At 54.0% G+C, this 23,122-nt stretch overlaps 1 protein-coding gene across 4 annotated transcripts in view; it reads right to left on the bottom strand.

Annotated features, from left to right (window-relative positions):
• Positions 1 to 23,122, bottom strand: part of DAB2IP (DAB2 interacting protein) — a 188,371-nt gene that overhangs the window by 137,611 nt on the left and 27,638 nt on the right. Inside the window, exon 2 of one of the 4 annotated variants that reach the window (XM_078436532.2) lies at positions 18,899 to 19,022. The exons of the other annotated variants lie outside the window; for them this stretch is intronic. The gene's annotated coding sequence lies outside the window, so the exon portion shown is untranslated. The remainder of the gene's footprint in view (positions 1 to 18,898; positions 19,023 to 23,122) is intronic. 4 annotated transcript variants of the gene reach the window in all.

The following is a 23,122-nucleotide window of genomic DNA, read 5'->3' as shown; positions in this document are numbered from 1 at the left end:
AACCTACATCTCTCTTGCTGAAATGAACACCCACCTTGCTTTGGAGACACAAGAATAACAAAGCCCAGGAGCTGAAATGCCTCACCAGGAGCTCTGTTTGCAGCTGAGGTGGGAGTAGGGGTGGGTCAGTGGGCACAGACACAACCCTGGGCTCTGACAAGAGAGGACAAGGCCCCCTTTGTGTGCATGATTAATTTATAGGCCTGGGGAAGGCCAAGCGAGAGGGAATGTCCTCTCTCTGGGCCTTGGAGGCTTCCCTGACCCAATTTAGAAGCTGTGTTTATTGTGTTGTTCATGTCAAACCTTCCCGATGAGGTCTCTATTCCCAGCGTGCTCATGAATTTTCCAGGGGTTTAATAGCGTACAATCTGAGAACGATTTATTAAGAAGATTAAACCCCCCAAATATGCTTCCGCATGCTCTACAAAACATGGTAAATTTATTCTCCAGCGTCAGTAGGCTCCCACTGCCCTGAGCGGCACAATCACTCAGCAAAGTTAAAGCTGGAACCCCTGGCCCTGGGGAGGCAGGGAGGCCACGTGGGGTGGGGGCGTGCCCGGTGAGGGTCCGGCGGGGAGTGTGGGAAGGAGCACTTTGAAGACCCGGCCCTCGTCCCTCGCCCACCTTGCCCCGGGCTTCCCCACTCGGCAAGGGCTCCTGGATGCTGGATGCAGGACGCTGGTCTAGACACTTTCTGGGACTTGGAATCAAAGAGGAGCCCCCTAACGTCGTCTCCCTGGGCACCCCTCTCATTCTCCACTCTAGGAACTCCTGGAGGGGGAGAACTGGGCCAGATATAGCCAGAGGTGTCGGAAAAAGACCAAGTTTTTGCTTGACCCTTTCTGGGGGGCCACACTCAAGGGGCCGGGGGAGCCTCGCACAGGCAAAGCTGGGTGGAGGATGTGAACTCGGGGAGGTGGCAGCCACGCCCTCACCCCTGGGACAAGGGGAAGACAGCAGCACCCAGGGCCCACGGGGGCGGGCGGGGAGCGGCGGGAGCCGTGTCAGATGCTGGTGCAGAGGCCCAGGCCTCAGTGCTGATCCGAGACCTCAGACCGGCCTGTCTTCTCCCTGCAGCCCCTCCCGTCCAACGGGTGCCCAGGACCATCTGTTTTATCACCGGTGATAAAATATGTCACAGCTATATGGCACGTCCACCACCTACTCTGTGCCAGGCACTGTGCTCAGCTTTAAACACATCGTGCCATGTCACGCCCATGCCACCCTGTTACCCTCGTGTCTCAGAGGAGGGAGTGGACCCTTGAGACGGTAATGCACATGCCTAGGCCACGCAGCCAACGGCCGAAAGAAGCAGGATTCCAGCGCTGGTGCTCAGACTCCAGTGTCTGAGGCCCCAAGGCCCTCCCACCCCACCTAAGTCCACAGCTGGGGCAGTTCCCTCTCGGTCCCTCGGTTTAGGCCCAGTGTAGGCCCCCACCAGAAGACTGCCCAGGCTCCTTGATGGCCACCCAGCTTCCTGCCGCATCCTCTCCCGTCCTCCCTCCACCCGGCAGCCAGAGGGACCGTCCCGGTCACCTCGCTTGGCTGCAAAACCCTCGCCACCGTCCCCTGGCCAACGGCACGGGGTGCAGGCTTCTTTGCCCTAGCATTCATGGCTCCCGCTCACCTCCTCCCCTCTGCCCTCTCTCCCTCCACCTCGTCCACACTCACCACCTGGGCCCCGGGCCTTCCAGTCTCCATGCCTTTCCTCACACGGCTCCCTTTGTCTGACATGCTTTCCCCGTGCCTCTTACTCCAAAACTCTCAAGGCCCAAATCCAATGCCACCGTCCGCATGAAGCTGTCCCAGGATCAGGACCCTTCGGCAAAAGTGCCTGCTCCCCACCCCCCAACAAGCCTAGGAGCTCCTGGGGGGGCTGGGTCTTCTTCCACTAGAAGCTCCTCCCGCCTCGTCCCTGCATGCAGCTGGTTGAGTGCAGACAGACGTCTTCTTGACCCCTCGACCTTGTGAGTAAGGGGAGGCAAGAGCGGCCTGAGTGCCCAGCCTGCGAGTCCTTTACCTTTGTGAGGGCGCCATGGACCCCTGTGGCCTCTAGCAAGGTCTAAGGCTCCCTTCTCAGAAAAATGTTTTGGGGGTTTTGTTTAAGTTTATTTAGAGAGAGAGAGAAAGAAAATGAGTCGGGGAGGAGCAGAGAGAGAGGGGGACAGAAGATCCAAAGCAGGCTCTCTGCTGTCAGCCCACAGCCCAACATGGGGCTCGAACTCACGAACTGTGAGATCATGACGTGAGCCAAAGTCAGACGCTTAGCCTACTGAGCCACCCAGGTGCCCCGGAAAAAATGTTTTTAGATGCATAAAATAAAATACCAAGATTACAAAGGAAACCAATTACACTGAAATACAGTTATCAGAATATGATCCAAAATTTTTTGAACAACATATGTGCTTTTTATTAATGCTTTACATAATAAGATCTAGTTCTAATAACTACAGTTATTTTGCAGCATGAACAAACGCGTTATTTACAGACTCCCACAAAGCTATCCTATGACTTGAGAGCGCCTGTGATTTCCATGATTTCTACAAAATCATAGAATAGCTAATGCCACTGTGGTTTATCACCTACATTTGTAATTGAAAGAATTATAATTTGTAACCATAACTAGAGGTCAGAGAAAACAAAGGTGGGATTTTTTTTTTTCCTATCTGCCTTCTTGGATTCCACCCAGAGACGCCTGCTTAAGAACCTGGTTAAGAAACCCTGGCTTAGAGGCGGGGGGGTGTAAGGGGAAACAGTGGGGTTTGTCCTGGAGCCCAGGTTCCGGCTATGCACCGCATGGCATGTCGCGGACCTTCTCGGAGTTCCATTTTCACCCACCTGCCTCGGTGTGATCCCGCAGGAGCCAAGGCCCGTGCCCACAGCTGGTTGTCCGGGCTTATCCCAAAGCGCTTAGGTGGGGAAGGCTTCGAGGAGGCCCCTTGGAGACGCTGTGCCCCAGAAGGCCCAGCTCAGGGCCTCAAGGCCCCTGGCTGCCTCCCAGGAAACTTGTTTTATGTCCCGAAAGAGCAGGGCTGACAGGCGATAAATCGCCAAGGAAGGCTGGAGGGGGCTCACACTGTCTGCCCGGCGCCCGCCCAGCCACCCTGGACCCACCACCACCCTCTCAGAGAGGATAAAAGCACCATTAATTACCGGGGAAGAAAGGGCGCCGCGAGGACGCGCCCAAAGCCTGCTCAGAAATCATCTCTGGCCACATTTTCTGAGTGTACAGCCAAGCCTGGGGGCTGACTGTCAACCTCCCCGCCCTCTGTCACTAGCGGGCAGAGCTCTCCTCCTTCTGGGATCCCCCGGGGCTGCCTTTTAACCTGGGCCTTGCCCCCGAAGACCCCTGACCTATCCACTGTCCGTGAATGGATTGCTTTTTGCAGACACGGCCCCTGAAGAGTGCTCCCCAGGAGGGGGTGGGACCCTAGAGGGGAAGGGAGTCAACCTGTCACCTCTGCTGCCTTCACCAGCACAAACCCATCCCCGAGTCCCGCGGACTCCACTGGGGAAGTGTCTCCGGCCTCATCCAGACCCCACTGCCAACTCAGTTATCACCTCACACCCAAGAGGACTGAGTCACCCGCCAGGCAGCCCTTGCCGTGCAGGTCTGGGCCAGCAAGGGTCCAGGCAAGAGGTCAGACAATCCTCCAGCCAGCCCTGTGAGCAAGACACTATTATCATCCCATTTTATAGACACGGTACCTGAGGCTCAGACAGGTTAAGTGACTGGCCCAAGAAGGCACAGCTAGACACTGACAGAGCCAGAGTTTGAGGCCAGTCTGTCTGGCTCCCAATCTCCCCATTAGCAAAGCTTTTCGGGACCTGCTTGGTCCCCCCTGCAACTACAGGTGGCCGGGGAGTCCCTCTACAGGAGGTTTTTAAGGCCCCCTCTCTTCCTTTCCTGTCCCGGCCCAGGGGCTCCCCCAGAGACTTGTCTCCAAACCCCATTGGTCCCAGTCTCACCTCCTCCAGGAAGCCTTCCCTGAGTACCCACCCTCTGTGGAGTCAGAAGTCTTCCAGTACCTCCTAGCACTTAGCAGAAGCTGCCAATCATGGCCACTAGCACGGTCGGTGGGTAGGGGCTAAGTGAGTCTTTTTCTTTGTCACCCCTACCACCACGCCCTCAGCCAGACCCAGACACCCCACGGATGCTCTTCCAAGAGGAAAAATGAGGAAAACCATGCTGGCAGATGAATGAGGGAGCCACGGTTCATGCCAACCTTCGACCAGAGGCAGGTCTGTTCACAGGCAGACAGGGGGCAGCCGCCCCGGGATCATCGGAACGGGGGCCACCAGACCAGTCAACCAGGATGGCTAAGGGGGGTGCTAGGAGTTGACTCTGTGGCAACTCTGAGCAGAGAGGAGCCCTGGGCTGGAGAAACAAAATCAGCAGATGCACTGGACCCACAGGTCACTCTGGAAGAACCCAGACCCATTTTCAAAGCCAAGGCCACACTGTGACTTCTGCTCCAAGGTCACGGCAGGAATAACAGCAGTGCTGTTCCCGGCAACACACACTTCCCTAGTAAATGTCCCCCCAGACAGGGGGGACACTGGCACCTGAGCCTGGTAGCCTGCGGAAAGCTCAATGCAGCGGACGGAGACAGGGAGGTAGATGGAGGTCCACGTCCTGGCTAGGAGCACCTTCCAAAACTATCTGAATGCAAAAAAGTAAGTTGCAAAATGATAAATGATTTTTTTTTAATTGTTAAACAGAATCCTAGATTTTCTGTGGATACATAGATATATACGAGAACACGAAAGAATCCTGAGAAAAGCACATTCCAAAGGCCTGGCTGGGTCCTGACCCAAGCCACACACCCAAACTACCCCCCCCCCCCCCCCCCCCCCCCCCCCCCCGCTCTTGATGCCCGGGGGCGAGCATGAACATCGCCACTTTCAGCCACGGGAGGCAGCAGCCTTAACCGCCCCAACCTTGGTGGAGGCCAACTCGGCAACACGTATCAAAAGTGAAGATCCCTATAATGTCCATTTTAAATTCATGTATTCTCCTTCTACATCCCGTCCCTCAGGTAAACTCTCACAAGCGTTCAAGAACAGATGTACAAGGATGTTTACGCATCTGTTTGCAGCAGGAAAAAAACCAACTCTGTCAACAGCGTCCATGTCCATCACTGGGGGGGGCCTGGCTGAATAAATTACGGTCCCTTCTGAAAATGGAATCCCATGTGGCCACTCTGCAACGTGAGGCGGAAAACTGTAATGACACAGCGCCCCGCCGGGTGGGGGTGCGGGACGTTGCGGGGGGGGTGATGCCCTGGACAGATAAGCTCGTGGAAGCATGCATGGAAACAGGTTCTTGCATATTCTTCAAAAAAATAAACAGTGGTTCTACTGGGGAGCGTGTGTGCGTGTGTGTGTGTGTGTGTGTGTGTGTTGAGTGCGGGGCAAGAAAGGGGAGAGGCTTAGTTTTCACGTTATAACCTTCTACAATGATTTGATGTTAAGTCACGGAGTGTGCTGTTTTTATATATTAAAACACGGATCCTGGTGCTATGGATGTTGATGGTGGCGGAGGCCAGGCACAGCAGGGTGCAGAGACTTTACGGGAAATCTCTGCACCTTCCCACTCAGTTTTGCTGCAAACCTAAAACGGCTCTAAAAAATAAAGTCCATTGGAAAAAAAGAGAGAGAAGAAGAACAGAGTAAAAGCCTCTGGAAATGAAAAACACACGGAACTTTCCCCCCAAAGTCCGCACTGCTCCTGGGGGGAATGTCCCTGCGTCTTCTTCAGTCTTGGGCAGGTCCTAAGTCCCAGTCATTTCTCACACGGGGAGGCCCACGCGGAAAGGTGGGGCCACGCTGGGGAGCCCTGCTGAGGTCCCAGCCCTAAACCTCTGCTCACACCATCTCCTCCGGCTAGAATGTCTCTGTACCTTCACTGTTCAAACATCATCCTTCCTGTACCCTCACCTCCTGAAACACAGGCTCTCTGAGGACAGTTGTGTCCTAAATATCTCTTTGGACCTGCCAGGGTTGGCCAGTGCCTGGCATAGAGCAAGAGCTCGTTAAACATATGCCCAGTCTGTGGATGCCCTACTAAACACAGTAACATTTCTAACATCCCCAAGCTCTGTCCAAACGTCTCTCTGGGGCCACTCATTTTGCCTTGAATTATGATTCTGCCTGCCCTTAGCAGCAGTGAGATCTTCAGAGGGGCTCCGGGACCCCCACCCCGATGCGTGCCCCAGCTCTGTGGCCCACCCAGCTCAGGAATCGGAAACACAAATGCCAGCGTGGGCCAGGAAGGGAAGAGAATGAGCGAAGCAGGCCCTGGACGGCCAGATGATCCAGTTTCAAGAGCAGCTACGAGATTTTAATGTGAAAACCTTCTGATTTGGGAAGCCTGGATGGCTCAGTTGGTTGAGCACCTGACTTTTGATTTCATCAGGTCATGATCCCAGGGCGGTGGGATCAAGCCCCACATCAGGCTCCACACTCAGTGTGGAGTCTGGTTAAGATCCTCTCTCTCTCTCTCTCTCTCTCTCTCTCTCTCTCTCTCTTTCTCTCCCTCTGTCCCTCTCCTCGGCTCATGCTCTGTCTCTCTCTCTCTCTCTCTCTCTCTCTCTTTCTCTCCCTCTGTCCCTCTCCTCGGCTCATGCTCTGTCTCTCTCTCTCTCTCTCTCTCTCTCTCACAAAAAACAAAAAACACAAACAAATCTTCTGACTTAAATATAAGCAACCAATTCACATTTAAAAGCAAATGCCACACAGGTCGTAACAAACAGGGCTGCAGGCCTGAACCCGTCTAGCCCCACTACCTATGGCAGCCTCAGGGAGCAATAGTTCCAAATTCAGAGCAGCCATAATTTAAAAAGAATGGGAAAGGCAAAAAAACCTCTCCTTGATCCTGCCATCCCATCAGCCCAAACAGCCCTAGAGCCCACACCCAAACTTCAGCACCCCCCCCCCCCCCCCCGGGACTCAGAGATCCAGCTATTCTGCAGGCGGCCATCAGCTGTGTGACCTGGGGCAAATGACTTCACCTCTCTGTTCTCTCCTCTGCAAATGGGACAGAGAATAATAACAGTACCTGTCTCCTAGGGGTGTTGTATGGATGCTGGACGGTCCTGAGGGAGAGGACCTAGCACCTGGGAGAGGGTCACAGCCTGTAAGGGTTTCTCCTTATCATGACAAAGAGGGATGGCCAGCCTAAAGGAGGTGAGGGACACAGCCCCATCACAGAGGGGCTGGGTGGCAAAGCAGGGCCCCCCTCTCCTTTGGCCTCCTGACCATGACCCTGATGGGGCAGGGGATGATTATTAGCCTCAGAGATGCCCAGGAAGGCCTCTTATAGACACATGCTCTTCTCCAAAACTGCTACATCCCCATCCCAGCTCCTGGCCGGGTCCTGCCACAAGGAACACACCCAATAATAACAGAAACCAGCATTCACAGAGCATTTAGTACCTACTTGGGCACCATGCTAAATGCTTGGAATAAGTTCCTGTCATTTCACTTTCTCAGCAATCCTGGAAGGTAGTTGCATTGTACAGATGAGTAAACTGAGGCTCAGAGAAGTGACCTGACTTGTTCAAGGCACCTGGTCAGTGGTACAGCCTGGATGTGGCTGTAGTCAGTCTATCCCTGCTCTCTCAGCCACCACCCCAGCTCAGGTGTCTTTCCACGAATTGCTGTGATTCCCACAGTGGGCCAGTGCCGACCTGGTCTGGGAACTATCAGGAGCGAGACCAGCTCCTACTCCGGACAACCTGGGGCACACAGGCAGGGGACCATGGACTCCACCTGGAAGAGCTGATCGGGGACCATGAGGCCCCTGAACCAGGGCCAAGAGGCGAGGAGAAGCAGAACCAGAGATGCACAGGGGAGCAGTGGTCTGGTTGCACCAGAAGGGAACCCAAGGCCTCCTCTGGCTTTGAGGCTGGAGCTGGGAACTACAGTCCAGACAAAGCCAACTGGGCCGGACCCCAAGGCAGGTGAGAGAACAGAGAGCTAATGTCTCTCTTGAAGGAACATGAAAACGTGGAAGAAAATGAAAGAGCCAAACATTATGGAGGTGAACATGATTCAACACCGGAAAGCTTAAAACCTACTCTTGGGGATCCCCAGCCTCCAAGAAGAGGCCTCTTGCCCCCAGCAAAGCTCTGCTGTCCCAGTGTCATCCTTGGGCGGGGGGTGGGTGGGTGGGGAGGCGGTGTCACTGAAGCCTAGGGCTGAAAGGTGTTCCCTTAAAATTCACACGGTGACTTTTCTAACCCCCAGGACCTCAGAATGAAACCTATTTGGAAATAAGGTCTTTAAAGAGGCGATTAAGCTACCATAGAGCCATTGGGGGAGGGGCTTAGTCTCATCTAACTGGTCTCCTTACAAGAAGGGGAAACTGGACTCACAAAAAGGACATCACGGTGCTATGTGCACAGAGGACAACCACGTGAAGAGGCTGCGTGAGGGCGGCCATCTTGATCTTGGACTTCCAGCTTCCGGAACTGTGAGAAAATAAATTTCCATTGTCTAAGCCACCCAGTCTGCGGTCATGTTTATGGCAGCCCTAGCAAACTAAGATATATGCAGGGACCAGCCTGTTGTGTCAGAGCAAGGACCCTGGCTTAGCCATCTGGAGTCAACCTTGGGCATGGCAAGCCAATGTCACCTGCCAGCTGGGGGTGAGAAGAGCTGGCCACTCACCTAACAAGGACGGCACAAGGCTCAGATTCAGCACACAGCAGCCAGGTGGGGAGGGGCAGCCCCCGTGCCCTATACCCCCATGTACACACCCCCGGGCACCCCCAGTCCTTAGGAATGTGTCCACCAGCCCTAGATTCCTTGTAACATCAAAAAGCATCTGAACCTTGAGGTGCCTGGGTGGCTCGGTCCGTTAAGGGTCCGACTTCGGCTCAGGTCCTGATCTCACCGTTCGTGGGTTTGAGCCCCACGTCGGGCTCTGTGCTGACAGCTCAGAGCCTGGAGCCTGCTTGGGATTCTGTCTCCATCTCTCTCTCCCCCTCCCCCACTCATGTACACACACACACACACACTCTCTCTCTCTCTCAAAAATAAACATTTAAAAAAAAATTTAAAAATAAAACCAAGACAGTTTCAGGGAAACCAGGATGAGCCGAGCACCTTGCCCTTGGCCCAATTGTCCATCCCTGGAGGACTGGGTTTTTCAAGGTTCAGATGTTTGGGTTGTTGAGACAGAGAGGGAGACCCAGAATCTGAAGCAGGTTCCAGGCTCTGAGCTGTCAGCACAGAGCCCGACACGGGGCTGGAACCCATGAACCGTGAGATCATGACCTGAGCCGAAGTCGGACGCCCAACTATCCACTTGGGTGGACGGAGCCACCCAAGTGTCCCAACTATCTCAGTTTTACTGAAAGTCCCCTGTCCTGGGAACCCCCTCAGCCCTGGGCAAAGCAAGATGGTTGGTCATGGTAGCTGAGGGTTCGACCTCTTCTGAGGCCTTCATGCATTCATTCATGCATTCACGTGACAAGTGCTTACCAAGGACCGACTACGAACCAGAAACTGTGTCAGGTGCTAATGGTGAAAAGCCAGACAGGGAGCCTCTCTGCCCTCATGGGCTTTCGGTCCAATGGAAACACACAAAAACAAGCATTAAAAAACTACAAACACACACACACACACGTACATATAAAACTGTGACATACGCAGGGGTGCCCAGTGGCTCAGTCGGTTAAGCATTCGACTCTTGGTTTTGGCTCAGATCATGATCTCATGGTTCATGGGTTCAAACCCGGCATCGGGCTTGGCGCTCAGTGTAGAGAATCCCTGCTTGGGATTCTCTCTCTCCTCTCTCTGCCTCTCCCTTGCTTGTGCTCTTTCTCAAAATAAATAAACTTAAGAAAAAAAAAGAACTGTGATATGGGCTATAAAGGAAAAATCGAGTGCCATGGCAGAGACTAACTGGGAGAGGGGTCTGCTTCTATCAGACACATGTTCCCGAAGGAAGAACATTCAAGGTGAGAGCTGAAGCCGGGACATTCCAGGGAGGAGAGGGGTCCAGGCCAAGGAGCAGCCTAGGCAAGGTCCACAGGAGGACGGGACTCACAGGCATGAAAGGAATCAAGGAGAGCACGTGTGGGTACAGAGGAGGGAGGACGGAGAGGGTAGAGGATCCGGGCAGGCCCACGGGACCTCAGGGCCAAGGCCAGGCTAGCTGTGGTTCTAAAAGCAGTGGGATCGGAAGCAACGCGAACTGATGTCCAGGAAACTTAAGCAGCACACACTCGGCTACTGCGTAAAAAGCAGAATGTAGGACAGCAAACAGGAGTGAGCCCAATTAGCAGCGCCCTGTGGTCAAGCATTGACGGGCCGGCAGCCTGGATCCGGTGAAACCCGCGAGCCTGGAAAATGAAGATTCATATGCTCCCCAAGTGCTCCTCTGGTCTGGCAGACCTTTAACTCAGCAGACACACTATCCTCACCCCCAGAAAACTCCCAGTGATCAAAGAAAGTCAAGGCCCAGCAGCCTTGGCCATGGCCCTTATCTCCCCCTCCCCTTCCTTGCACACCCCATGGTACCTGTCGTTCTCTCAGCCAAACCTGTCCCTAGCCGGCTGTGAATCAATCCCTTCCAAGGGCCCAAGTGACCATGTGGTTTCCTCCCCTCCCCCCCAGGGGGCATGGAGTACTGGTGGTATTTTTAAGCTATTAACAATTGACATCTGTTAATTATTAGTTTGCCCACCTCTGTTTTTCTTTCACCCACACCATTGCTCAATCCACCGTCAGCCCTGGCCCTGGGAAGTAGAAATATTCCCTCCCAACAGAGAGCTGAGGAAGCAGAGGCCCGTGGCACAAGCCAGGGTAGGGCTCGCAGTCACTAGGCCCTAGGCAGCTAACAGACCCCGGTGAACTTCCAGATCCTGGATCGTAGGAAGGACAGCTGGCTCTGTGCCAGATACTTGGGGCGGGGGGGGGGGGGGGGGGGAGGGTCCCCATTCTGGCCCTTTCGAGCCCTGCATTTCCACAGGCACCCACTGCCTCTGGACAGGTGGTCCTCCTAGCCAGACCAGACCCTTCTCTTGTAGACCCCAGAGATTTCCAGGCTGTGCCCCAATCAATCAAGCTGCAAATACTATGGACTCTATGAAAGGGACGTTCCCCAGGGGCCAAGGGGAGCGTAAGAAGCACAAATAGCCATGCTCTCCTGGTGGGAGGCAGGGGGCTGGACCGCATGGGGCCCTGCGCCCCTTTCTGGCTTGGTGAAGCTGATTAGACAAGGACAGGATCTCGACAGGTAGGCACAGGGCTGAGGGACAGCATTCCAGGCAGGGGGACCTTGAGAACAAAGTCATGGCAACAGGGCAGGTGGGTGACCATCTAATATTCGGCTGGCTGAGTGCAAAGAAAGACGCTGTGGACAGAGGCTCCTACCAGAGTTTGGAGGTCTCTAAAACTTGACCTCAGAAGTCTGGACTAGATCGTGGGGAAAACAGGGAGGCTCTCAAGATCCCTGAGAAGAGGGGGGACTGGTCAGACCAGGGTTTAGAAAACTCCCCTGGAGGCGGAGTGGAGGGGGGTCGGGAAGCAGGCCACGAGACAGGCTGGTTATTCCCAGTAGACAATGGGGCGGTGATGGAGGCAGGAGCCAGCGCCAAGGGGACCTGGTAGTCTGGCACAAAGGAGGAAGGAGGGAAGGGAGGGAAACCACCAGGCCGGGATTCCCTGGCCCCGGAGCTGGCCAGTGCAGCCTCACCTGAGAAAGAGGGAAGTCGGGAGGTGGAGGGGTGGTTAGGGCAGGAGGAAGTGGTTTTAGCGGGAAGAAAAAGACTTCCCTGTTGGATGGCTGATGTGCCTTTAGAGCATCTGGTGAAAATCACTTCTCCATCTGGAACTCAGGAAAGAGGATTATAAGAGATTTACAATCCAGAATGGGAATAGTCCAGGTTCAGCAGTCATTGACGCCCCGGGGTGAACGGAGCTCCCAGATGAGAGCTAGCAGGTAAAAAGAGGAGCACACCCAGGTGGGATCAGAGGGCATCAGTCAGGGGCCCGGAGGGTGTGGTGTCCGGGAAGGCAAGAGTCAGGTGGCTGGAGACCCCGTCCAACCCTGGGAAGGCTGGCCAAAGCCCTGAGCGATAGTGAGATTACAATCAAAGATCCCATGTACTGAGTTCCTTTTACATGCCAGGCCTTGAACTTGGGACCTGACATGCATCATCGACCTCGCCGACGCCTCCAAAAACCCTTGGAGCCAGCACTGCCATCCCATTTTACCGATGGGAAAGTCAGCAAAGAGCGGCTCAGTCACCCAGCTGGTTGAGCCTAGTCTTGAACCCAGCTGGACTCCAGAGCCCACACATCCTTTGAACCACTATATGGGGTAGGGGGGAGGTCAGTATTTGCTGACCAGTCAGTGGGGGGTATTTTCATGGGGGAAGGGGTTCCTAGAGGCCAAAAGGTGACCAGGTAGAAGCAGACAACTGTTCTAGCTGGGAAGAGTGAGAGGGCGACTCTAGCAACTTCCTCCAGCAGCTGGCCCAGACGGCTGGAATAGGAGCCGCCCATCTGAGCGGAAGGATCTGGAAGGCTGCAGCAGGGGGCCAGAGGCGGGAAGGACCTTTAGTTCTTGTTCTGCCTTTAGGATCCAAACTTGGAAAACAATGGCCGCTAAAAGTGATTTGATGACTAAAATTTTTGACTGTGGCTAAGTTTAGCACTCAGGGTGGGGTAGGCACAATAATGTACAACGTGCAAACCTTGACTTCCGCCCCCAGCCCTATGTTGTATCCTGGCCCCTGTTTAACTCCTCTTTTTCCACATTTCCAAATAATAACCCAGGGAGGGCTCAGAGATAATGAGATCCCCATTCGGTATCTCCTTAGCACCGAACGCCTAAACTAAAAAGTACAATGTTTAACCCAAAGGAATCAATCACTAATGGCGGAATTTCAGGCACCAGAGGTGGTTTGATAGGAGGTCCCCAAATCATATGGCAGTTCTCAACCTGCACTGAAACAGTGTCTGGCACATGGTAAGCACTCAGTAAATATGTGTCTCCAGGCAGGAGCCACAGAGCTCACTGTTGTCACAGTCCAAGGACAAGAAGGCCTCCCTGGAGCCTCACAGCACCAGAAGGCACACCTTCCAACAATCGCTCCTTCATCACACCCAATCACATTGTAATTTATCCGTCGGTTCTATAGGGTAATATTGTATCTGGCCAGAAAGGGCTTCCAAGCACATGAATTTGACCTTTTAAAGTTTGGGGGAATCATTCAAAATTGTTTACGTTCAACCCAATTGTTTTCAATCCTTGAAAGCATTTGCACAACACGAAAACTCAGACCAGACTAGGGATGGCAAACAGGCCACACAGCACACCAGCCCCCGCCACCCCCACCACCAGGGCCTAGGCGCGCCTCGCTAACTGATTACAGCACTCTCTTCTGCCGGGCCACGATGTGGCTTCAGATCCTCTCAATGCCCAGGGTTTGCTTTGTTTCGCTTATAGGAAGTGATATGAATACCATGTGGATATTGTGTCTCCAATGAACATTCCTTCTCTGGGGGAAAAAAAAAAAATGTCTACAAAAATCCATTGAATTTACTAACCACGCATGGCATGTGCATTGTTATTATGGCTCTTTTGCTGTTTTTGTGTGTTTCTGCTCCCCCTTCTGCCAGGGCTGGCACCCCAATTTTCCCTGAGGATCCCCCCTCCCCACTCTAATTCAGTGGAGAAATAGAGCTTAGAACTGGGGGAAGCGGGAGGAGTGAGACAGATAGGACATCCTAACTAATTCATTTAGTTAGGATTCATTGAGCTTCCTTGAGTTCTTTATATACGTGAGTTCATAAAATCCCTCTAACTTTGGCCAGTTTGGGGGGGGGGGGGCTTTGTTTCCTGGACCTGAAAGGAACCCCTGACCCCTGTGTAAGCCCGGAGCTGGGCCCTGAGGGGTGACCCCAAGGTGACAGAGAGACCTGTCATTCAGGAGATCCCCAGTGCAGCAGGTGGATAGCCGGACCCAAGAAACCAGGCCCAGAACTGACTCCAGCTCAGAGCCATGGCGGAACCAGAGAGATCACCGCCCCCCTCTTCCTGGTTGCCCCCACCCTCCACTACTGCCCCCAGAGGTCCTGGTCTGGGAGTCAGGAGAATGGTGTGAGGCCTTGCCCTGCTCCTGACTCACTGTGGGAACTTGAACAGATCACCCTGGGCCTTGACTTCCTTGTCAGCAGAATGGGGGTGGAAAGGCCACGTGGCAGCCAGGCTGAACATCAGGGAAGGGAGTGCATGGTCCAGACCTCCCACAGGGAGGGTGGTGGTTATGACCACCGCCCCTGGTCTGGAGAAGAGAGACCGCCTCCCCCGCTTCCGCCAAAGCCCTGGGCACCGGGCTGCCTCCTCCATACAGGCCCCGGATGAGAGGGATCCGAGGAACCTTCCAGTCCGAGCTTTTCCTCCCACGTCCAGACCATTCACTCATTTGAAACCAGGTCTTCTCTGGGCATTTGCAGGGGGACCGTTTCTGGCAGGAAGTCCCTCATACTGCCTCCCATCCACTGAGCAGTAAAACTCCCATGTCCTCGGCGCTCCCCACCACGCCGAGGCCCTCCCTTCCTGCCGTCCCTCAGGCGCTCCGGGGTCCAGAGCCAGCACCTCTGTCCGCCCAGGGGGAAGGTCAGGCCGATTCACAGCAGCTGCCCTCCCTAAAGGCTCTCCTGGGAGTCGCTGCAGCCTCCCTCACCCTCCAGGAGGCCAGAGAGTGAGGGCCAAGGTCAGGGTCAGGTCGGGGCCAATGCCCAGCACTGAACTGCCTGTGGTGAGCAGTGACCAAACCCATTAGACCTGACACCTGCCCTTCGGCTCCTCATTTTCCTGCAATAAACCTGCCCCAGCCGCCACAGTCAGATGAGCTCTGTGCAAGCCAGGCATCTTCAATGCAAGAGGGGGCAAATTTAAAGGTAAGAAATACATTATCTGCAGGCACTGCCCCACCCCCCATGCCCACCCTCACCCTCACCATCACCAGCAGCCACTGGCCACCAGTGCCTCTGAAAATGCCTTTGTGGGCATCCCCCTGCCTCTGCACCAGCACCCTCCCCCAAAACAACACTCAACAGCTCTGAATTACCAAAATCAATTACTCCAAGAAGGAGCTCAGGCAGACAGGCGTTAGAATAAAAACAGCAGATAATTCCCACCGTCAGGTAATTGCTCCCCAGAGAATTTCAGATAATAAAAGAGGAATAAAAAAGAGAGCATTTTCCCCCAGAAAGGAAGGGGAGACAGTGCACTGATAAACAGAAGGCTATTCTCTTCCCTTCTGCCTTCTCTCCACTTCCTCGGCTGCGCTCCTGCCAGAGGACCCAACCAGCGTTTCAGAAATCCACGGGGCTCAGGATGGGAGGTGGGTGGGTGAGTTCCAGGGTCCCGGGCCCTGGGGACAGTGCAATGTTCACAGCGGACATTTGACTCTCATGTCCTTCCTTGAGCAGGGACGCGGGCGAGGCCAGAGCTCCCGTTACACACAGGCCCAGGGATACATGATTCGGCAGTTAATCTCTCTGTGTGCCACACGTTCGTCTCATCCCCTCAACAAGGGCAGAAGCTTTGTGACAGCAAGTCCTTGGCTGACACCAACAGCATCTCCTTGCCACCTGGCCCCGGATACCCACATAAAGGACCTATCAATTGATCCGGAAGGTAGGGGCATGCAGGTGTTTCTGAGGCCTGTTACTTGGTTTCCTTGATTGCAAAATGGGGAAACAGCACCAAACTATCACACGGATGTCTACAGCACCGCAGCCCCAAGACAAAGCCTTGTCAACAGGTACTCAAAGAAGAAAAATACCTATGGTTAGAGGTTTGGAGAGTCCTGGGGTAAAAACAAAGTTCGGCTGGTTTCTTCGCTGCAGACCTTCTCAGAGCCTTCAAAATTGCTAACGTGAATTGGTACCGTACGATTGCTCATAAAGCATGCAGCCTTTTCCAAAACTCTTTTTCTGCTAAGTACCTCCCCAGACTGATAGTCCATGGAACGCAGTAGGGCCAACAGTGGCTGCAGACCTAAGGTGGGTGTAATAAGGCATTTAAAGGGAACCGGTCAGGGGGCTATAGGAAAAATTCACGGAGGCGTAGAGCTTAAGATAAATTCTAAAGGAGAAAGGAGGGGCAGAGACAAGGAAGGGACATCCCACGCTGAGGAGACTGCCCAAGCAGGAGCCTGGGGGTGGGGTGGGCGGGGGGGGGGGGATCCCTGGGCTTGCTGGGTCCAACGATTTGCCTTAACTGTTACCTGGAGAGAAGGAGGGAAGGCTGGAAAGGCGAGGTGGGAAGGGTCTTGGGATAAGGAACACAGCAAGGGTTTTTTGAGGTCCTTGAGCAAATAATGGCTTGCTCGTTGAGTAGTTACCGTGTGTAGTGCAATTCTCACAACGCTCCTGTGAAGCAGGTTCTAGTGTATCTCTCTCTCCTTTCAGAGGCAAGGGCCGGTCAAGTGGCTCCCCCAATTCCCGTAGCTCCTGAGTAGTGGGCAGGGATTGGAAGCCTCCAGCATATCAATTACAGAACTCGTGCCCCTAAGCACTGCACTGTGAGGGACAGGGCAGAACCCAATGCCGCCAACAGCATCGAGGTGTGGAGAAGAGCCAATTATTCCCTGCCATGTTGAAGCTTTGTCTCGATGCTCGGGTTTTTGATCTATACTTCACCGGCAAGAACACCCCAACTATATACAGAGGTCATTAGTTCTAGATATTTAAAGGGAGTTTTTGCAACCGTCCCTCCGGGAACGGGCAAGAAGGTGCCAAAACACAAGTTGGCACCGATAGAAACGTGTGGCCGAACCCATCAACATCCTCCACAAGATTTATGTTTCCCAAGCACGTGGCTGCTGCTTGATTTATGGGGCCTGTGGAGCCGTCCTGAGGGGGGAGCAGACCGCTCAAGGGAGGGAGGCATCATGATCATCAAATATTTCGATAATCATCTCCATCGCAGTAAAGAAGGCACCAGACCACTTCCTGCCCTGGTGCGGGAAAGGAAGTGAAATTGTTTCCCTTGATTCAATCAGGTAATTAACTAGACAATGCAAAGAGAAATTCCAGCAAGGATATAAATACTTAAAATCCCTGCACTAGCTGGTGAGGAGGATGTCAACAACAGGAGCTCTGGCGGAGGGGAGAGGTGGGGGCGGAGAGGTGTGTCCCGAGCTGAAAACAACAGCGGGCCGGCCGGCAGCGGCTCATAATGACAGGCCCTCGCCCCGTGCCAGCTCTGTGATAAGCACTTTACACGCATTACCTCACTTACGCCTCAAAACAACGCAGTGACGTAGGTGTCACTATTATCCTCATTTGACAGTTGAGAAAACTGAGGTGCAGGCAGGGAAATGACTCGTCGCAGAGCACACCGTGGACACGCCACACTCGGGTCTGATTTCAAAGCCGCGTCTTCATCCGCAGGCCTCTGCTCCCTCTCCAAAGGCATGCCCCAAAGAAAGGGATGTTCAGGTCTAAACGAGGAAACCGAGGCAGGATTGGCCACTTCCCTCCTGCCCAAGTGTCCTGCCTAGCCTGGTCCGTCCTGGCTGCCGGGCCACCACAGAGAAGCAGGGAGGCTTGGGAGAAGGGGTTTTACAATCCTATTTGCAGAAGCCTGGGCAGCTGTCCTCCCGGGGGGGTCCCTCCAGCCTCCCTTCCTCCAGGAAGCCTCCCTGACTGCTCGCCCTTCCCATACACCCACCTGTGGCCTCTCCAAAGATGAGGTACGCTTTCTCCCTAAGACTGGACCCCAGAGGTTCTCGGGAGAGAGGGAGAAGCAGAAACTACCACCGGTTTGAGTCGTCCTCACCTTCACCTGGCAAATCTATTTCAACAAAGCCTCATCCCAGTGATTTCAACAGCAGAAACGAGCTCTAGTGGAATGTGAATGCGAAATACAAACTTCAGGCACCTTAAAGAAATCTTTTCCTCTATTATCCCCTGTCTCTATTCATCAATGCAGTGCACTTAAAAACCCATATTCGAAAACCTTTTTGTTCCGGCAATTTGAGTCGCTGTGTGTCTTTACAAGACAAATAAACGAGCCATTCATATAGTCTCTTTAATTCCAATTTCTATATGCCCAGAACTGCCTTCACCAGACGCAGAAAGTTCTGGAAAGGAGCACAGGCCGGAGTATTCCAAGACCAATGTGAAGCAGACTGAGAAGGCCCTCATTAATAACAGTGCCAAGAATGGAAAGTAATAACAGAACACTAGCATTTATTGTGTATGATGTGTAGACACTGAGCTGTGCTCTTGGCTCGGTGCCTAATTTTAACCCAACAACAGCCCTAGAAGATAGGTATTGCTGTTATGCCCAATTTACAGATGAGAATACTGAGGATCTGAGAAGTGAGGTAACTTTGTCCGTGTCCCACGGCTGCTGGGTGAACCAGCCAGGACTCCAGTTTCGTGGGCCCCAGACCACCCCCCACCCTTGGCCTCTCTGCAGTACTAGGCCCTTCTGGGGCGGGAACAGGCCGCTGGCTTCTTCCCCCATCTCCCACCCCGAGTCCAGGACTCAGCCTCCAGCAACAGACCCCGCTTCCAAATCTGAATCAACATCCAATTGGTCACTCCACTCAAAGGGAAATGGGGGGAGGAGGGGAAAGGAATTAACATCGACATCAAAAAAAGCCAAGAGCTACAGGGGCCAGAGAGAAGCAGGCCCACGACTGGGTATCTGTGAGAGCATGGCTTTTAACGTGCCCTTCCCTCGTGGAGCCTGGATACAGCCATACCTGCTCTCCTCTGCTCCCTCTCTGGCTGCTCAAGGCCACTGTTAGAGGGGAAACATGGGGGGTGATGTCAGACTAGAAAAGGACTCCACAGTCACCCCCTTCCTGCTCCTCACCAGCTTAATCGCACCCAGTTTCTCTGTATTTATACTTACGTGGCAGCTGGAGGGTGGGAAGCACAGTGTGGGGTAGAAAAGACTTTCATTCAAACTCTAGTTCTCCCCCTTCCCTGCTAGGTGACCTTAGTAACTCCTCCTCTCTGGGCCTCAGTTTCCTCATCTGCAAAATGGAAATAATAATAGGACCCCATAAGTCTGTTGTGAGCACCAGATGTGCTAATATCGGAAAGTCCTCAGCCCAGTGCCTGGCCCAGGGGAGCACTCAGACAGTGTGGGCTGCTAGGAATTATTATTTTACAGCCCAGACAGGTCCTGCACCTTGCACAGAACAAACACTGACACGAGCTTCTGGCTCCTGGTTCAAGCTCTTTCTTGACACAGAGCTACTCTCTTGGGAATGTGAAACGGCCCAGCCCAGGAGCTCTCAGGGCCCAGCAGCTTTCCCGTCTCTGCAATTCACAGGCCAAGTACAAAGTCCCAACCAACAGGTTTGTTTTTCTTACACACACGTGCGTGCACACACACACACACACACACACACACACACACTCGACAAGTGGCTCAGAGTGAAAGTTCCCAAACCTTGGCATCCTCCCCCATCCAGAGGTGAGTAGTGATCTCATCCCTGTGACTAAGCCAACGCCAACGCCAAGAGCCCTCTCTGGGAACCCGCGGGCTTCGCATCACTGCCTCTCAGGCCCAAGAGGAGCCAAGGCTGCGAAACCGGGATTCACACTGAGCTGGGAATCCCAGCTCTTGGAGGTGAAAACTCAGAGTGGCTCCGAAAAGCAGGGGGGTGTTGCCTCCAAAGACCAGGAGGGGCAGGAGATCTGGGCTCCAGTCACAGCTCTGCCATGAACTTCTTTTTTGTTTTTAATTTTTTTTTAATGCTTATTTATTTTTGAGAGAGAGACAGAGCATGGGCAGGGGAGGGGCAGAGAGAGAAGGAGACACAGAATCCAAAGCAGGCTCCAGGCTCTGAGCTGTGAGCACAGAGCCCGATCGGGGGGCTCCAACTCACGAACCCGGGAGATCATGACCTGAGGTGAAGCCGGACGCTTAACCAACTGAGCCACCCAGGCTCCCCTGCCATGAGCTTCTTTAAAGCGAACGCAGGCCTCTGTCTGCCCAACCCTAAAATGGGCAGATTTCAGGTTTCCAATGGTCTGTTCAGCTCAGATTTGGTTTAACTCCTGTCCTGCCCACCAGGGGCCTCTGGCCCAGCTGGGGAAGGAGCAAAGCGCTAAAGAAGGTACAGGTTAGAGGGCACTACGATGCATGAAAGGAGAGGCCAGGGCTGCTGGAGCGAATGGCACAGGCTGCCAGGAGAAGCTGGGCCTGACTAGGGGGTGTGGGTGGGGGGTCCGAACTGAGGGGTGGGGCTGGGAGGAGAGGAAAACCAATCGTGGTAGTCAGAGCTTGTCAGGGGCCAGGAACACAGAGCTGCAGGCGCCAGAGTAAACTGTACAAAATTCCAGTGAATCAGGCCAGGAGAGGAGAAGAGCCTTCTCCCAGAACTTCGGCCACCGTCTCCCCCTCGTCACTCCCCCCACCAGGGTCCAGACAGTCAGAAGAACCTGGATACAAACCAGGAAAAGCCAAGAAACCCAGATACAGACTCTGCCCCAGAGCTGGCTCCTAGCAGAACCCAGAGGCAGCGGCAAACGAGAGCCTCTCTCTTCTGCGGTGCTGGGTTCCAGGAGAGGTGGGGACAGACAGAGGGTCTCCCCAGGCTTTTCTAAGAAATGTGCTCTACCAAACACCATAGAATGACACCTGTAGCAAAGCCAGGGAGCACACCATCGCACTGCACTGTTGATAAAGCGGGTGACTGCTGTGCTCTTGAAACCTCAATGGCTCCCTGTTGCCTGCAGCATCCTGTTCACCCTCCTTACTATGCCATTCAAGGTGTTCGATGTGAGGTCCCAAGGGGACTTTTTCACTCCCATCACGGCCCCACCTCCCCCCGCCCCCACACCCTCTAGAGCCACGTACACTCTCCGATTCTCTAGCCCCCTCTGGAGCCTTTGCCCGCTGGGGCCGTGATCTGTCCTTGTCTCCTCACTGCCCTTGCCATTTTCCTTAATAATCTGCCTCTATGGTTTTGACCGCCCCCTTGCCCTCTCGGACAGCCTGCTGACTTTTAGACTTCAATCGGGCTCCTTCCGAATAAAGAACGCAGACGGAGGGAACAGACCTGGCTTCCGTCACCACATTTTGGGTACGGGCTCCAGCGAGTAATTGGGCCCACGCCTCCACGTGCCCATTTGCAACGCGGGCAGTGTGACCTCTGCTTACGTCAACGGCTGCCGAGCCACTCGGGTGAGATAATGGAGCCAAAGGGCTCTGCACAGCCTCAAGTGTGACACGATCCCAAGGGATTAGGATGTCTATTTTTAACTCCCCACATCCTGGCCGAAAAACAAATCCCTCACATACCCTGCAGATCCCTATCAGGGGGTTTGGCAGAGCCTTTTGGGAATTGTCTCCTCCCGGAAGCAGTGCCAGCTTTGATGGCTTTCCCTCTGCCGGGAAAGGCTCCGAGATCCCTGCTCCAGCCAGGGCCGGCTTCCATTATGTCCGGCTGGGTCCTCGCTGTCCCTGTCAAACAGCCATTTCCTGGTGGACTCAGTTGTCACATGTTCTCCAGCCGGTGACAGCCAGACAGGGTCACCCAGAGGGGTCAGCCTTGAGGGACCCGTGCTAGGATGCTCAGTCTAGGGGCAGAGGCAGGGGTGGAGGCGGGTAAACCAATCAAGGGCAAGAGAGTAGGATGTTTAGTAACAAAGACATCACGGGAGGCCACCGGGCTTTGAGGCCCCTGCCAGCTTCTGAGCGAGGGGCTTGGGCAGCTTCTGAACGTAAAACCCGACCGCTTGGGGCGCCTGGGTGGCGCAGTCGGTTAAGCGTCCGACTTCAGCCAGGTCACGATCTCACGGTCCGTGAGTTCGAGCCCCGCGTCAGGCTCTGGGCTGATGGCTCAGAGCCTGGAGCCTGTTTCCGATTCTGTCTCCCTCTCTCTCTGTCCCTCCCCCGTTCATGCTCTGTCTCTCTCTGTCCCAAAAATAAATAAACGTTGAAAAAAAAAAAAAAAAAAATTTAAAAAAAAAAAAACCCGACCGCTACCAGTCTTGCTCCTTTCCCTCCAGCACCCCTAGCATCCCTCGGACCTCACTCCAAGATGGGTCTTTTTTTTTTTTTTTTTCAAGTTTATTTATTTTTTGAGGAGGGGAGGGGCAGAGAGAGAGGGGAAGAGCCCAAGCGGACTCCACGCTGTCAGCAGCGAGCCCGATCGGGGCGCAAACTCAGCAACTGTGAGATCATGACCCGAGCCAAAGTCTGAGGCTGAACAGCCTGAACCACCCAGGCACCCCCAAGATGGGTCTTTAATAGGTTATCAGCCACTGTGACCTACAGGGAGACGGGAGCTTCCTACTTCAGGATAGAGCTCCTACCCGTCACTGGTCCACCTGTGTGGGTGTTGGCTCAGTTCATCAGGACATTGTTTGTTCTCCCAGATCCCACCTCGGCCACTACCTACTACCTAAGTTCGCTCTCATCAAAGGACGCCAGCAGAGAAAATGACCCTGACACAAGAGTTGCAAAGAAAAAAAGCCTTGTTCTGAATGGGGAGCCTTCAAACCCCCTGGATTCACAAACCTCCCCCACCGCTGAACTCAGGGACAGACAGTTTCACTGGAGGTTCTGCCAGCAAATAGCTGTACATCCCTAGAAGAGTCACGTGACCCCCTGGGTGCCTCTGCTTATGTCTGAAAGCCCCCAGCACAATCCCGATGAGCCCACAGACTCTTCCTAAGTACTTTGCAAACTCTTAGGAATTCTACCGAGTCAGAGGCATCTTGGTGATGCGTGTTGGTGCGCATTGGAGACCTGAAGCGCTGAAGTTCAGCCTGCGGCGGGGGGTGGGGTGGGGGGTGGACTGATACACCCTTTTCAGACCCTCTTCCAGGCTTCTCTGTCTTTGATGCCACAAAACAGAATAAAAAAGCAGATCAAGACCAATCCAAAGGAGGCAGGGAAGTCTTGCCACAAACCAAAGGCATTTCTGTCCGTCCCTCGGCTGCAGGCAGGCTGGTACAGAACACACAATGACAGGCCCCCCCGGCTGTTTGCCCTGGGAAACAGGGTGCCGGCAAAATGCTCTGAGCCAGGAACAGAAAAACCAAGCCCAGTGACAACCAGTCCAACCCTACAAGGCTTTATGAGCATTTACTAGCCCAAAGAAGGCCCCGTCCGGGT

Source organism: Panthera onca, chromosome D4, assembly GCF_046562875.1.
Source record: "Panthera onca isolate mPanOnc1 chromosome D4, mPanOnc1 haplotype 2, whole genome shotgun sequence".
NCBI lineage: Eukaryota > Metazoa > Chordata > Mammalia > Carnivora > Felidae > Panthera > Panthera onca.
This window is presented reverse-complemented; position numbering and strand designations above follow the sequence as displayed.